Source organism: Camellia sinensis, chromosome 5 (genome assembly GCF_055761805.1).
Source record: "Camellia sinensis isolate YWXY chromosome 5, ASM5576180v1, whole genome shotgun sequence".
In the NCBI taxonomy this organism is placed as follows: Eukaryota; Viridiplantae; Streptophyta; class Magnoliopsida; order Ericales; family Theaceae; genus Camellia; species Camellia sinensis.
The window spans coordinates 181211117-181224883 of NC_138965.1; positions in this window are offsets into that span (position 1 = coordinate 181211117).

Here is a 13767-nt window from a genome sequence, read left to right on the forward strand (position 1 = left end):
TGTCAGTCGGTTTAAGGTTATTTTAGGAATATAGTTAGTCAGTTGGTTTAAGGTTATTTTAGGAGCATAGTTAAAAATTAATGTTTTGAATTTTTAAAAAAAATGTATAAAAAATATGAAAGAGGATTTGATTTAAAATAAATTAAAAATTAAAAAAATAATTTTTAACTCACTTTCTAAAAAGAGCTAAGGTACAGTTTGAAGGGTTTAGTTAACCAGGGTCTAAGCTACGAGAAAATGACAAAAATATGTCAACTGAAAAATATTTATTACTAAATTTAATATTATTTTATAAATTTTTTACATTTTTTTAATATATTTTTTTCTCACATTTACAATATTAACAAGTATTATGAAATATTAGTTAGCATTTTCGAAGTTTTAAAAAGGAAATTAGTAATGAATCACATTCATTATGGCTATGTTTGATTCGTATTTTTAATTCTTAATTTTTTTTCTTTAAATTTAAATTTAATGAAATAATTTTTAAAATAATTTTTAATTCTTTCATCAATTGTTGATTAAATTGATGGAGGAATTTTTTTAAAAATCAAATTAAGCATTCATCTTATTTGAATTTGATAAAAATTATATAAAAAAAAAGAGTATCTAAGATAATTTTTTTGGGTAAATTATATTGACCTCCCTTGATGTTTTGAAAAAAGAAGTCCCACAAATTTGACATGATTACATTGGTCCACTTCAATTTTTAATTCATATAATACTTGCTCCTTTTTTCATCAGAAATCTGTTACTCATACGAATGGGAAAAAAAATATGTTGTCATCTCTTTTATATTAAAATATATATTTATTTGTGTCTTCATATCATCTTATTTAATTTTTATTTTTTTAACCTTACTAAAATAGAATTTAATATAATTATATCAAAACTATAAGGTTTGTTGTGTTTTTTCCAAACCTTAAGGAAGATTAATGTAATTTACCCAATTTTTTTCATCAAATTTGATGGGAAAAAAGAGAATAAATTACACTCAAATCCCCTAAAATTTAAAAAAAAAAACACACTTAGCGCCACACTTTTAACATAGTTACAACAACTTTTCTAGATTTTAATTCATATAACACTTTAATATTTTTTTTATCAATAATTCGTGAGGAGTACTAATCAAAAAAATAATATTGTTGTGTCTTTTCTATTAAAATATATAATATTTGTTTATTTATGTGTCTACCCACTATCTACATTAGTTTTGAATTTGATGACTTTAATTTTACTAAAAGAGAGATTAGTATAATTATGTCAAATTTATTGAGCTATCTACTTTTTGTCAAATCTTAAGGGAGGTGAGTATAATTTATTCCACAAATATTTGTGATAAGGGAAATTTTTACAAACGTTTTGATGAAAGGGTTTAAATAGTTTGCATCAAATCAAATTTATTATTTAAATTTCAAATCAAAATCGATGGAAAAAAAAGTAGTGAAAGGGGAGATGATATTAGGAGAGAATAATTGGATTATGATTTGGATTTATCGAAACTCTTGCACCTTACCAAGAGGTAAGTAGAAATGGTGACTAAGGTAGGAAGGGGCTAGGGAGGGTTACGGTAGCTAAATGATTACTTGGAAGAGTGTTGATCGAGGGTACTGGTGGGTGAAAGGTAGGGATAGAGTTTAGGGTTAGGCTTTGGTGGGTAAGGATAAAGATAAAATTGATATTTTATTTGAAAGTAAAATTGTAATAAAAAAATAAGGATAAATTACAAATGCATCCCCTGAGGTTTGTTTTTGCTTAAAATATAGATTGCCCCCTGTGGTTTGAAAAATTATAAATACCTTCTTATTAGAATTTTTTATTTAACAGAATTAACTAAAAAAATGAAATTCATAATTGCCCTCCTATACAATAATAAAATTACCTAAATTATTAATTGAAGCATATTTTTAACATCATTAAAACTGTTAATTGATTTGATGATTAATTAATAAAATGAGCGATTTGTTATGAAATTAGAAACCTTAGGGGTGAAATGTAATTTTCAAAACCATAAGGGGCGATTCGTATTTTAATCAAATTTCAGGAGGTGTATTTATAATTTACCTAAAAAATAATGAGGGAGGCGACCTAAGAAATAGGAATTATTAGTGTCCTCTTAGTTAAATATGTGTCTTCTGCATGCATATTAAGAAATTTTTAAAAATATATTTTTTATTACAGCCATATTCATACATAATATATAATATATAATTTTTTAAGAGAGGAATTTATTATGAATTTTTTTTTTCAAATACTTGTTTCCTAATTAGTCTATAACATAGTTGTATATTTTAATAAGTTCTATCATTTAGATATTTGATCCACTAAATCAAAATTATCATATTTAAGATATTTTATAGACAATTTTTTTTTACAATTTTTTTTTGAACGCTTAGTAATTTTGTGATGTAAACATTCATATTTGATAGTATGAATGTTCACATTGACGTATGAATATTTACATTGACAGTGTGAATGTTTACATCACAAAATATTCGCACTATCAATATGAATATTATTATTAAGGGCATTTTAGTAACTATATCACTTGCACAACTTATTTAAAAAAAATAACTTGGACTTAGTAAAACATGTTACATAAATAAATGAAGAGGAATTTACGAATAAATGCATTTTTTAAAAAATCCTTTTAACATATTACTTAAAGACGCGCATAAATTAAAATGCATTATTTGCAATGATAAATTTCCAAATCCAAGCATAAATTTCCCCTTGACACAAGCATGTTTTTTGTGTTTCATCCATAATTATGGATATTTAAAGTTAACTCTATAAGGAAAATAAATAAATAAAATGGTTCTGCTTTTCAGAAAACAGTTTTTAGAAAATTTTACTTTTTATTTTTCGTATTTTAATATTTTCAATAAATTTTTTTAATATTTTAAGCATTTTTTAAAAAATTTTAGACACACCTAACATAAATAAACTCAAAAAATATAATATTTGTGATTTTTTTTTAAAAAAATATACTAAATATCAAAAAAATATAAAAATTCGGTATATTTTTCATATTTTTGTGTATTTATTAATTTTCTAAAATATTTTTTTACAAATATTTTACTATTTAAATATATCTAAATAAAGTACATCTAAAAATATAAAAAAATATTTAAAATTTTAAAAATAATTACTAAAAATAAAAAATTTAATTTTTAAAAAATTAAAACCAAACTCACTCAATGTAATCCTTATTCTAAAGGTATTTATCGCCTCAAATAAAATGATTGGCCACATTCCAAAAATTCCGTACATGTTGATGTTGAAATGAAACAGAAAAAAAAAAGTCGTTAGTCTTTTGGCCCTTTTCGTCCTTTTTCTGCCTATCCTTTGTTTTCTTATTTGACTTTAGCGTGCGTTTCATTACAATTCATTTGTCGTTTTATGCTTTAAACCCGTGTTTCCCACGCAACCACTTTTATATGTTATTTATTTATTATTTAATTTTTAATCATTTTATAAGAGATTAAATTATAAATATAACATTAATTAGATTATTTATTTATTATTTAATTTTTAATCATTTTATAAGAGATTAAATTATAAATATAACGTTAATTAGATTAAGCGTAAATTACACTTTGCTCCTTTTATACTTTGTCATGTTTTTACTTTGATCCTTATATTATATATTTTTTTATTTTGATCATTTATATTTTAAGTTTTTTTTTTCAATTTATTCTTAAAATTAACTTCTATTAAAAATTAAACTAAAAATAATACATTGATATTCACATAATATAAAAATATTTTATTATATCACATCTTTGATACAAATTTAAATCTCAATATAATAATATATTATTTATGTTATGTGACAGTTATTGCATTTTCTGTCTAGTTTTGCACAAAAGTTAATTTTAGAAGTAAATTGAGAAAAAATTAAAATATAAAAAATGTCAAAGTGAAAAAAAATAAACTTTTAAAGCCAAAGTAGGAAAGTGGCCAAATATAAAGAAGGCAATATGTAATTTTCTCTAGATTAAATTGGATAATTAAATAGTCAAAAAGTTCAAACTGCCGAAGAATAAACTTTTATGCACACCATTTTTATATTGGGAGATAAATAAATAACACAAAGCCTATCAAAACTTTTCTTTTTAGGCCATCTCCAACTGTGTACCAAATTTAAATTTGATAAAAATTATCATTTTTTTCTATTTCAATGGTTTCATCAAATAGATATCAAATTAAGAATATCAAATATGTTTCACCAAAATGAGGATGTCTGGCATCTTTCAGTATTTTGCTATGTATAGCCGTTGAGTATTAGACCCATCGGATAACCGACTGGATGTCCACATGGTCATTCTCTTAGTTGAAAAATTCGCACAACACATTTGAGGGAAGTATAGCAGAGGCAAATGCATTGCATGCAGATTCTGTGTTCAAAGAGCCAAAAAACACCATAAGACCATCCATAATTACGGCAGAGTCTCTGAAGTGCTTTGTGAACCTGGGAATCACTTTTCTCTCTGAGCATTTTGTTGATCAAATCCAAGAATTAATGCAATTCATTCTTCTCATGCACAACAAAAAAAAAAAAAAAAAAAAAAAAAAAACCCACAAACCAAGCAACAATCAATTCAACCCATAAAACGTTATGATCCCAAAACAAATAATCCACAAATTTATGTGGCAAAAGCAGTCTCTACAAAAGTGGGTCTGGCTGAAATTGAGAATCTTGGAAGTAGTTGAGGAAGAAAAGCAAAGCAGTTGTTGTTGGGTTTCACTACAAGAAAAATCACCTTTGGCGACTAAATTTTTAGTCGCCAAAGATCCATTTTTAGTCGCCAAAAGTCGCCTTTTTACCTTCCCTGATTAAATTTTTTAGTCGCCGGTTTTGTCACGAATAAACGGTCGCAAAAGGTTTTGGCGACTAAAAAGGTTTTAGTAGGCAAAAAGACAGGTCTTTAGCGACCAAAGTTTTGGTCGCCAATACTCAATTCCACTGTTTAAAATTATACATTTGGCGACTAATCTTTTAGTCGCCAATAGTTGATGGAACGCCGACCAAACTATTTAGTCGCCAAAACAAAAACTTTTGGCGACCAATAGTTTAGTCGCCAAAGGTTGTTCGGTGGAAAAAAAAAAAAAAAAAGTTAACTTTTCTGCTTTTTCTAAGATTTGAACCACCAACCTTCTACCTTTAGCAACACACTCCTTCCATTATACCACTACAACATCACATGAATATATATGCAATATATATTATTTATATACTAGATTGACCCGTATTAATATAAAACTATATATATAAATATAATTATTTTTATGCAATATAATTTATGTAAAAAATAAATTATTTACTAAAAAAAATTGAAGCCACTTTGGCCGACTAAATATGTTATCGCCAATAATATAATTTTGGGCTACTAAAATATTTTTTAGTCGCTAAAAAAATAAGTTCTGGCTGAAAGTAGCATTTTTGGCGACTAAGCTTATTTTTAGTCGCCAAAAACGTCCCATTTTGGCTACTAAACTGAACTTTAGTCGCCAATTGCCTGTTTTTAGCTACTAAATTTTTTTAGTAGCCAAAAAGCTTCACTTTCAGCAACCAAACTATTTTTAGTCGCCAAAACATGTAGAATCGGCGACCAAACTGTTTTTTAGTCGCCAAAACCTATACTTTTGGCTACTAAATTATTTCAGTCGCCAAAAACAGCCACTTTTGGCTACTAAAAAACCTTTCGTTGCTAAAACCCATACATTTGGCGACTAAATCTGTTTTTAGTCGCCAATAACTATACATTTGGCTACTAAACTCTTTTAGTCGCCTACTAATTCCATTTTAGTCGCCAATTGTGCTAATTTCAGCGACGAAAATTTGGTTTTTAGTCGCCAAAACTGCTTTTCCTTGTAGTGTTTGTTTTTCCAGAGTGAATGAACGATCCCAATCTCTTTTAATGCTTTCGAACAATCCCAAAAGGTAGTTTTTATTGTGAGGAAACAAAGAAAACATAAATATAAAGAGATCCAAGGACAGATAGAAACACAGAGTATGTATATATGTATGTGTAGTTAGAGAGAGAGGGAAAGAGACAAAGTGGGTTTGTGTTGGTAAGAAAGATCACGTAGTACACCCTAGAGCTTGAAGACTGTCTACAAAGTTTACAAAGATCTTTGCCATAAGACCAAGACCAGAAATAGAAGGAAACAGATTTTTCGGATTACCCTTGCCGGTCGACCAACTGGACTTTTGGGCAGTCGTCCTCCCGGTCGACCGGCATTTTGCTGATAGCCAAAAATACACCGTTGGAGAGCTGGATATCAGATAAAGGAATTTTCCAATTTTTTACTCAGATTTGGTAAAATATTTAATACACCATTCGAGATGTCCTTAAAGAGTTGAATTCATAATCTTATACTCCGTTTGGGAAGAGAGGTTTGGAGCTTTTTTGGCTAAAATAGCCACAAAAAATAAAATAGGTTTTTTAGCCTAATAAGACAAAACATCACATCCAACCTATAATCATTACATTTCTTCTCTCATAAAAAAGTCAAAAAAGTCAAAAAAGCCAAAAGCCCTTCCCAAACTAGGTTTTTTAGCCCCAGACTAAAATAGCAAAAAATCAAAAAGCCAACCCACTTCCCAGACGAAGCGAGTGGCAAAATAATATTACACGACTACTAAGCCAAGATGTGTTTAGTTAGGCTTTGTTAGTCAAAACCAGTGGGAATTAAAAAAGCACAAAAAAATAAAATAAGCTAAATAAGTTAATAAACAATTTTTTTTGGTCAAAAAGTTAAAAAGTCATTATAAGTTATCACATCACTCTCTTTATTTTTTTACATATCTTTATGCACATCACTTTAAGACAGAATGTTACATTCAAATCATAATCATTTCACTTTTTCTCTTTTAAAAATCAAAAAAGCCAAAAAAATAAAAAATAAAAAAATAGCCAAAACAAATTTTTTAATTTCAAGCTAAAAAAGTCACAATTCAAAAAAATCAACTAAAAACACTCTAACCAAACGATAACTTTAGTACTTAGATTCTTATCACTCGTACTTTTTTAACTAATGAATTTAGTATAAATCTTAGGGTAAGTTATATTTTTAAGTCCTATATCTCTACCGTTTAAAATTAAATAATTTGATACTTACATTTTAAATTTAGTTTTAAGTTGATCATTCTATCTAATTTTTCGTCAATTTTTCTATACATGTATATCTTAATAAATTGAGAAGTGTTTTAAAATTGTCCAATTCATATTATTGGAATAACCAAATGATACTTTCTTCTTCTTCTTCTTCTTCTTTTTTTTTAAAAAAAAAAAAGAAAAAGAAGAAAAGAAATGATACCAAATGATAAAAAAAAAAAAGAAGAAGAAGAAAAGAAATGATACCAAATGATACCTTACTAATCAAATAAGAGCATTTTTGTTAATTCATATTACTTTTTGCATTTGGTAGTACTTGTAATAAGCCCACACGACACATATTCAGCAAGATGAGAACAAAGTTACTAACAGAACAAGAATGTCCCACACAGTGGAAAAAGAATGGGGTGATTTTAAAACAAGAATGTCCCACACGGTGGAAAAATTATCTGGTGGTTTTAAAATAAGGTTATATGGTGTTTTATATATATATATATTTTTTTATCAGTAAAAGTTAATAATTAGTTACTAAAATTAACACTTTGAAAGAGTTGAAACTTACACTCATATACCTTATAAGAAAATCTTACTTTCCCATTCTACTTCGAGGAGTCGAACCCAAAACTTCTTCACTCAAGAGAAATTTGGTGACCAAAACTAGGCTCGAGCCCCTTAATTTTAATATTATTGATTGAAATTATAAAATTTAATACTTTTTATTAAGATATTAAAGTATAACTTAATAATTGTGTAAAGTGATATGAAACATTATTTTTGGAAACAGCGCTGCTTGAGGGCCCTAAATTTCGGGGCTCGAATGCCCCGAAATTCCACTTTTGGTAAAAAAAAAAAAAAAAAAAAGGAAAAAAGAAAGAAAAAAAGAAAACAGTTTCTAAAAATGAAAATTAGGGGCATTAGGGACAAATTTTTTAGGGCCACCAATCATTTTCCTTTTAGAAATTGGATCACCAAATAACTTCTCTACGGTGTCGTATGTGAATTCTAACATAAACTAGAGTGATGGTGACGGTGGGGCATCATTCCCTCACTATCACCAAATAATCATTGTTTTTTTCTTCCTTTTGGCTTTTGGGGAAATTCTTTTGTTTAATTAAAATAATATTAGTACAATTGTGGATAAAGAAAAACCTTGGTCGCCAAGCAATGAATGGAGATTGGATAGTACATTTATTACTGTCACTATCCCATCGACAGTCCAAAGTGTAGACTTAAAGATGAAAGAATCCAAGAAAAGTCCTCTCCGAAGGAAGGAGGAGAGGAAGCAGCACATTGAAAGCTTTCATATTATTTGTATTTAATGATTTTTTAAAAATTTATGAATGATGTTATATGTATTAATTAGATATATTAATTAGTATATCAATATTAGTTATAATATTATGATTGATCTTATTCATTAATTATATTATAAATACTAAATTTTTTTAAAATTATATCATATCATCAATTACTAATTAGTACACTAATTAAAACATCTAACGCCACCGAAAATTTATTGATAGATATGCTAGTGGAGAAAAAGAAAAAAGATTAGGATAGCAAATCAGAAAAAGGCAAAAAATTAAGGACTAAGTTGCCTCCTATATATGAAAAAGTATAGGTCTTTTTTAAGTGTGCCTTGCATATATGCAAGGTATTTACATCCTTAGTATTTTGCATTTACATCTTTTATGTATTGGGTTATAGGGCATTTTTTGAAAGTTTACACATTAGTGACCTGCTAAACGGATTGCTTTGCGGGTAAATTAATTAAATAATATAATATATTAGTAATTTCAAATGTGAAAATATTTTCAGAAAAATGTGTAAACTTTCAAAAAATGGTGTAAGTGTTTTGATGAAGAGGTATAAACTTTCAGGAATGGGTGTAAACTTTCAGAAAATGGTATAAGTATTTTGATGAAAAGATATAAGTTTAGAAATTTTTCAGAAAAAAGTGTAACGTTTCAGAAAAAGGGTGTAAAATTTAGTTTAGTGTAAATTTTATCGACAAATAACAGTTTAGTCGCTAAAGGTTGAAAATCTTATTACCATCGGCCCCCCTCTTCTCTGTTTCCCACCGCCCCTTTCTCTGTTCTCTCTTATACGCACACAGAATAGTCACCACCAATCCTGACCCCCGCTGACCATCCAAGCGTCGGTGGCCTCCGGTGCTTACCGCCATCTGACATCGCCATCGCCACGGCAACCGCTATGGCTATTGCCACCGCCGCTGCCGCAAATCAAAGATTTTTTTCTCTCTCTCTATCGATCTTGGTCTCTCTCTGTCGATATCGGCCTCTTCTCCGTCGATGTCGGTCTCTCTTTGTCGATCTCTGTCTATCTCGGTTTGTCTCCAGCGATCTTGGTCTGTCTGTGTCGATCTCGGTCTCTTCTCTGTCGATCTCGGTTTGGCTGTTTTTGTCGATCATTGTTTATCTCGGTCTCTCTGTCTGTCGATCTCGACCTGTCTGTCTGTCTGTCTCTCTCTATGTCCCTTCTTCTATATTAAAATGGTTCTGTTTAACATTGACATACTTGGTTGGATTTGGACTTGGAGTCGGTATTCCAAGCCCTCCCAAACTGGTCTTCTCTGAAACGGACTTCTACTGAGAGCAAGGGAAAGCCCTCCGAAACGCCGCTTCTCTCTCACATTGCCAATATTTGAATAACACAAATACAGTTTGTTTAGATTTTAAGAACTTACACGTTTTGTGAAAAAATAGAACTTACACCTTTTGCGAAGTTACTTACATCTCTTGTGAAAACACTTACACTATTTGTGGAAGGTTACACATTTGTGAAATAATTTATTTTGTAAAATTTACACATTTTCGTTAAAATACTTACACATTTTGTGAAAAGTTACTACTTTTGTAAACAATTTTATTAAAAAAATTTACACCTTTTATTGGAAGTTACACCTTTTCTGAGAACAGAACTTACAGTTTTTGTCAAATAACTTACATCTTGTGTGAAAAAATTTACACCTTCTATGGAAAATATGTTTTCATAAAGTTTACACCTTTTAGTGGAAATAATTACACATTTTCTGAGAAGTTACTCCATTTGTGAGACAATTTTTTTCAAAAAATTTACACATTTTATTAGAACTTACACCTTTTGTGAAAACAAAACTTACACAATTTTGTGACATAACTTACATCTTCTGTGAAACAATCTTCAAGTTTTTTGAAAATATACACCTTTCATGGAAAAAATATTTGCATAAAATTTATACCTTTTGTTAAAAACTTAAACATTTTCTGAATGGTTACACCTTTTTGTGGGAATACTTACACCTTTTCTGAATGGTTACTGCTTTTGTGAAAGAACTTTTTTCATAAAATTTACACTTTTTATAGGATATTACACATTTTCTGAAAGCAAAACTTACACCTTTTATGAATCTATTTACACATTTTTTAAAAAGTTACATCTTCTATGAAAAATATGTTTTCATCAAGTTTACACCTTATTTTAAAAACTTACACATTTTGACAATTACACATTTTTTGAAAATTTACACGTTTTATGAAAAATATGGTTTGATAAAGTTTGTTAAAAACTTATACCTTTTACGAAAGTTTACACTATTTGGTGGAAATACTTAGACATTTTCTACAAAGTTACACCTTCTTAAAAAAAATCTTTCATTACATTTACAACTTTAATGGGAACTTACACCTTTTCCAAAAACCGAACTTACGCCTTTTGTTAAATAACTTACATCTTTTGTGAAAAAATTTACATATTTTTTGAAAATTTACACCTTTTATGGAACATATATTTTCATAAAGTTTGCATGTTTTATAAAAACTTACACCTTTTGGTGAAAATACTTACATCTTATGGTGAAAATACTTATACCTTTCGCCAAAGGTTACACCTTTTTGGATTATTTTTCCATCATATTTACACCTTTTGCATAGAACTTACACCTTTTGTTCTACTTTTCCAGAAAAGGTGTAAATTTTATAAATGAAATTATTTGACAAAAGGTATAACTTTTCAAATATGGTGTATGTTTTTCCGAAAAAAGTGTAAATAACTTCAGAGAAGATGTAAGTTTTGTTTTCACTAAAGGTGTGAGTTCAAATAATATGTGTAAATTTTATGAAAAAGTTTTTTCCACAAAATGTGTAATTTTTCAAAAAGAGTTGTAAATATTTCCATGAAAAGGTGTAAAATTTAGGAATAGTTGTAAACTTTGTGAAAGAAAATATTTCACATAAGCTGTAAGTTTCGTTTTTACAAAAGATATAAGTTCCTATTCACCCAAAATAAGTTCCCAAAGAAGGTCTAAATTTCATCGACAACTAATACGTGGAAAATTTTATCACCATCGACCACCCAACCATCGCGGGCCACCGTTGCCCACCGCCGTTTGACATTGCCACCGCTACCGCCACCACCATTGGTGCAAATCAAAGGTTTTTTTTTGTCTCTATCGATCTTGGTCTCTCTTTGTCGATCTCGGGCTCTTCTCTGTCGATGTCGGTCTCTTTCTCTCTCTCTGTGCCGATCTCTGTCTGTATTGATCTTGGTTTGTCTGTGTCGATCTCGGTCTGTCTCTCTCTGTCGAACCATGTCTATCTCGGTCTCTGTATGTGAATATCAGTCTATCCCTCTCCTTCCCTTCGTCTATATTCCAAACAGGTTCTCTTTTACATGGACATATTTGGTTGGATTTGAACCCGGACTCACTATTCGAAGCCCTCCCAAACGCCCCTTCTCTCACACATTTCCATGAACAACACAAATATAGTTTGATTAGATTTTAGCAACTTACTCGTTCTGTGAAAAAATGGAATTTACACCTTTTGCGAAGTTAATTTCATCTTTTGTAAAAACACTTACACTATTTATGGAAGGTTACAGTTTTTGTGAAATAATTTATTGTAATAACCCCGACCCCAGATTAACGTTAATTCATGCTTAGTTAAGCCTAGAAATAATTTAGGAAGGATTTGGAACTAAATTGCATGTGTGATTGCATGATTTTGTGTTTCTATCTGTTCGGTGTAGAAATATCTGTTCACGTTTTAGTTTCGGTTAGCGACTTGGAAGCCTTATCGGCATTTGAACCAGAAATTGACTTGATTTATGTGCTTATTATAATTTATAGAATTTTATGGTAGCGTTAATTAAAATTCGATTCGGAGTGATTAAATTCGATTAAAATAATGTTATTTGGTTACTTTTGACCAATTACCACTTAATAGGCCATTTGAGCCCCACTCACCTTCTATTATTCATTTTTTATCACTCTTGAACTTTGAGAGGGAGAGACAAACAGCTGAGAGAGTGAGAGAAACTTGGCTTCAACAAGAGATTTGGCTTGGAGACTTGGAGAAATTGAAGGTTGATTTCGTATTTGAGCCTCCATTTTTGTAATTGAGGAACCTAGGTAAGGAATTCATCCCTCTAATTGTGAATTAAGTTAGCTTTTGCATGGTTCATGAGACATTAGTAATCTAAGTCATGGTTTGGTTGAAAATGTTGAATTGAAGTCTATTTCATGCATGCATGCACATATTCTTGGATTTTAGAGTTGTTCTTCATGAATTTCCACATGCATGTCCACATTTTGGTTTTAGTCCATGAATTCATCCTATTCTTGAGCTTAATCTTGTTTTGGATAATGTTTTGGAGCACTAGAGGTCATGAGAATTCATGCATGTTACATTTAAGTTATGTACGTTGAGTTCATGTTGATTTTGCACAAATTAGTTTACTCTTGGGCCATGATTTCTTGAATTGAAGCTTTAAACATGTTGTTTTATGGGTTACCAAGTATTTTCCAAAGTTTTGGCCCAGAAAAATAAGTTTTGGACGGTTGAAGGTTGAGTTTCATGTTTGGAGGTCAATCTGGAATTTCCAGAAATTTGACCCACGCTCGAGCGGGTACTTTCAGGCTTGAGCGTGAAGCCTGAGTACATGCACTTCCGCTCGAGCGGTGAGAGTCACGCTCGAGTGTGAAATGCGTATACCCAAAAGTTTGTGTGTTTTGCAGTACGCTCGAGCGGGGTAATCCACGCTCGAGCGAGGGTCTGTGTCACACACTCGAGCGGGGGTCGAGCGCTCGTCGCGCGTGAATTTCTTGCATCTAGCACTTTTTCATAGTTTACAGTATGCTCGAGCGGGGAATTCCATGCTCGAGCGAAGCTTCATTGTCTGCATATCCGCTCGAGCGGGGAAAGCCATGCTTGAGCGTGGACCTTATCTTCAGCAAAATTTGACAAATGGTTTTCAATGCATTTTTGCATCCTCATTCTATCCTAGGCATTCCTAAGCCATGTTTCAAACCCTATAATGAGGATAAGAGATTAGAAACACACTAAAAGCCAACAAAATAAGTTTTGTACAGTTAGAGCGTGTGTTTCAAGTGTGAATCTGCTATGTGCTGTGTAGGTCACGTGCCACGTACTGTTTGACCAAGCTTACTCCGTCTGTCTGTCTGTCTCAAGGCCCACTGTGAGTAATAACTTTGTAAATTTATGTTCAATTAGAAGTATTTTCTGAGTGATATAAAATGATCTGTTTGCCGAGGTAATATTTTCTGTATGAATGAATAGTTGTCCAATGTTTCTGAAATGTATTCGTGACATTCTTAGCCTCAAATGATAATTGTTATCTGTCC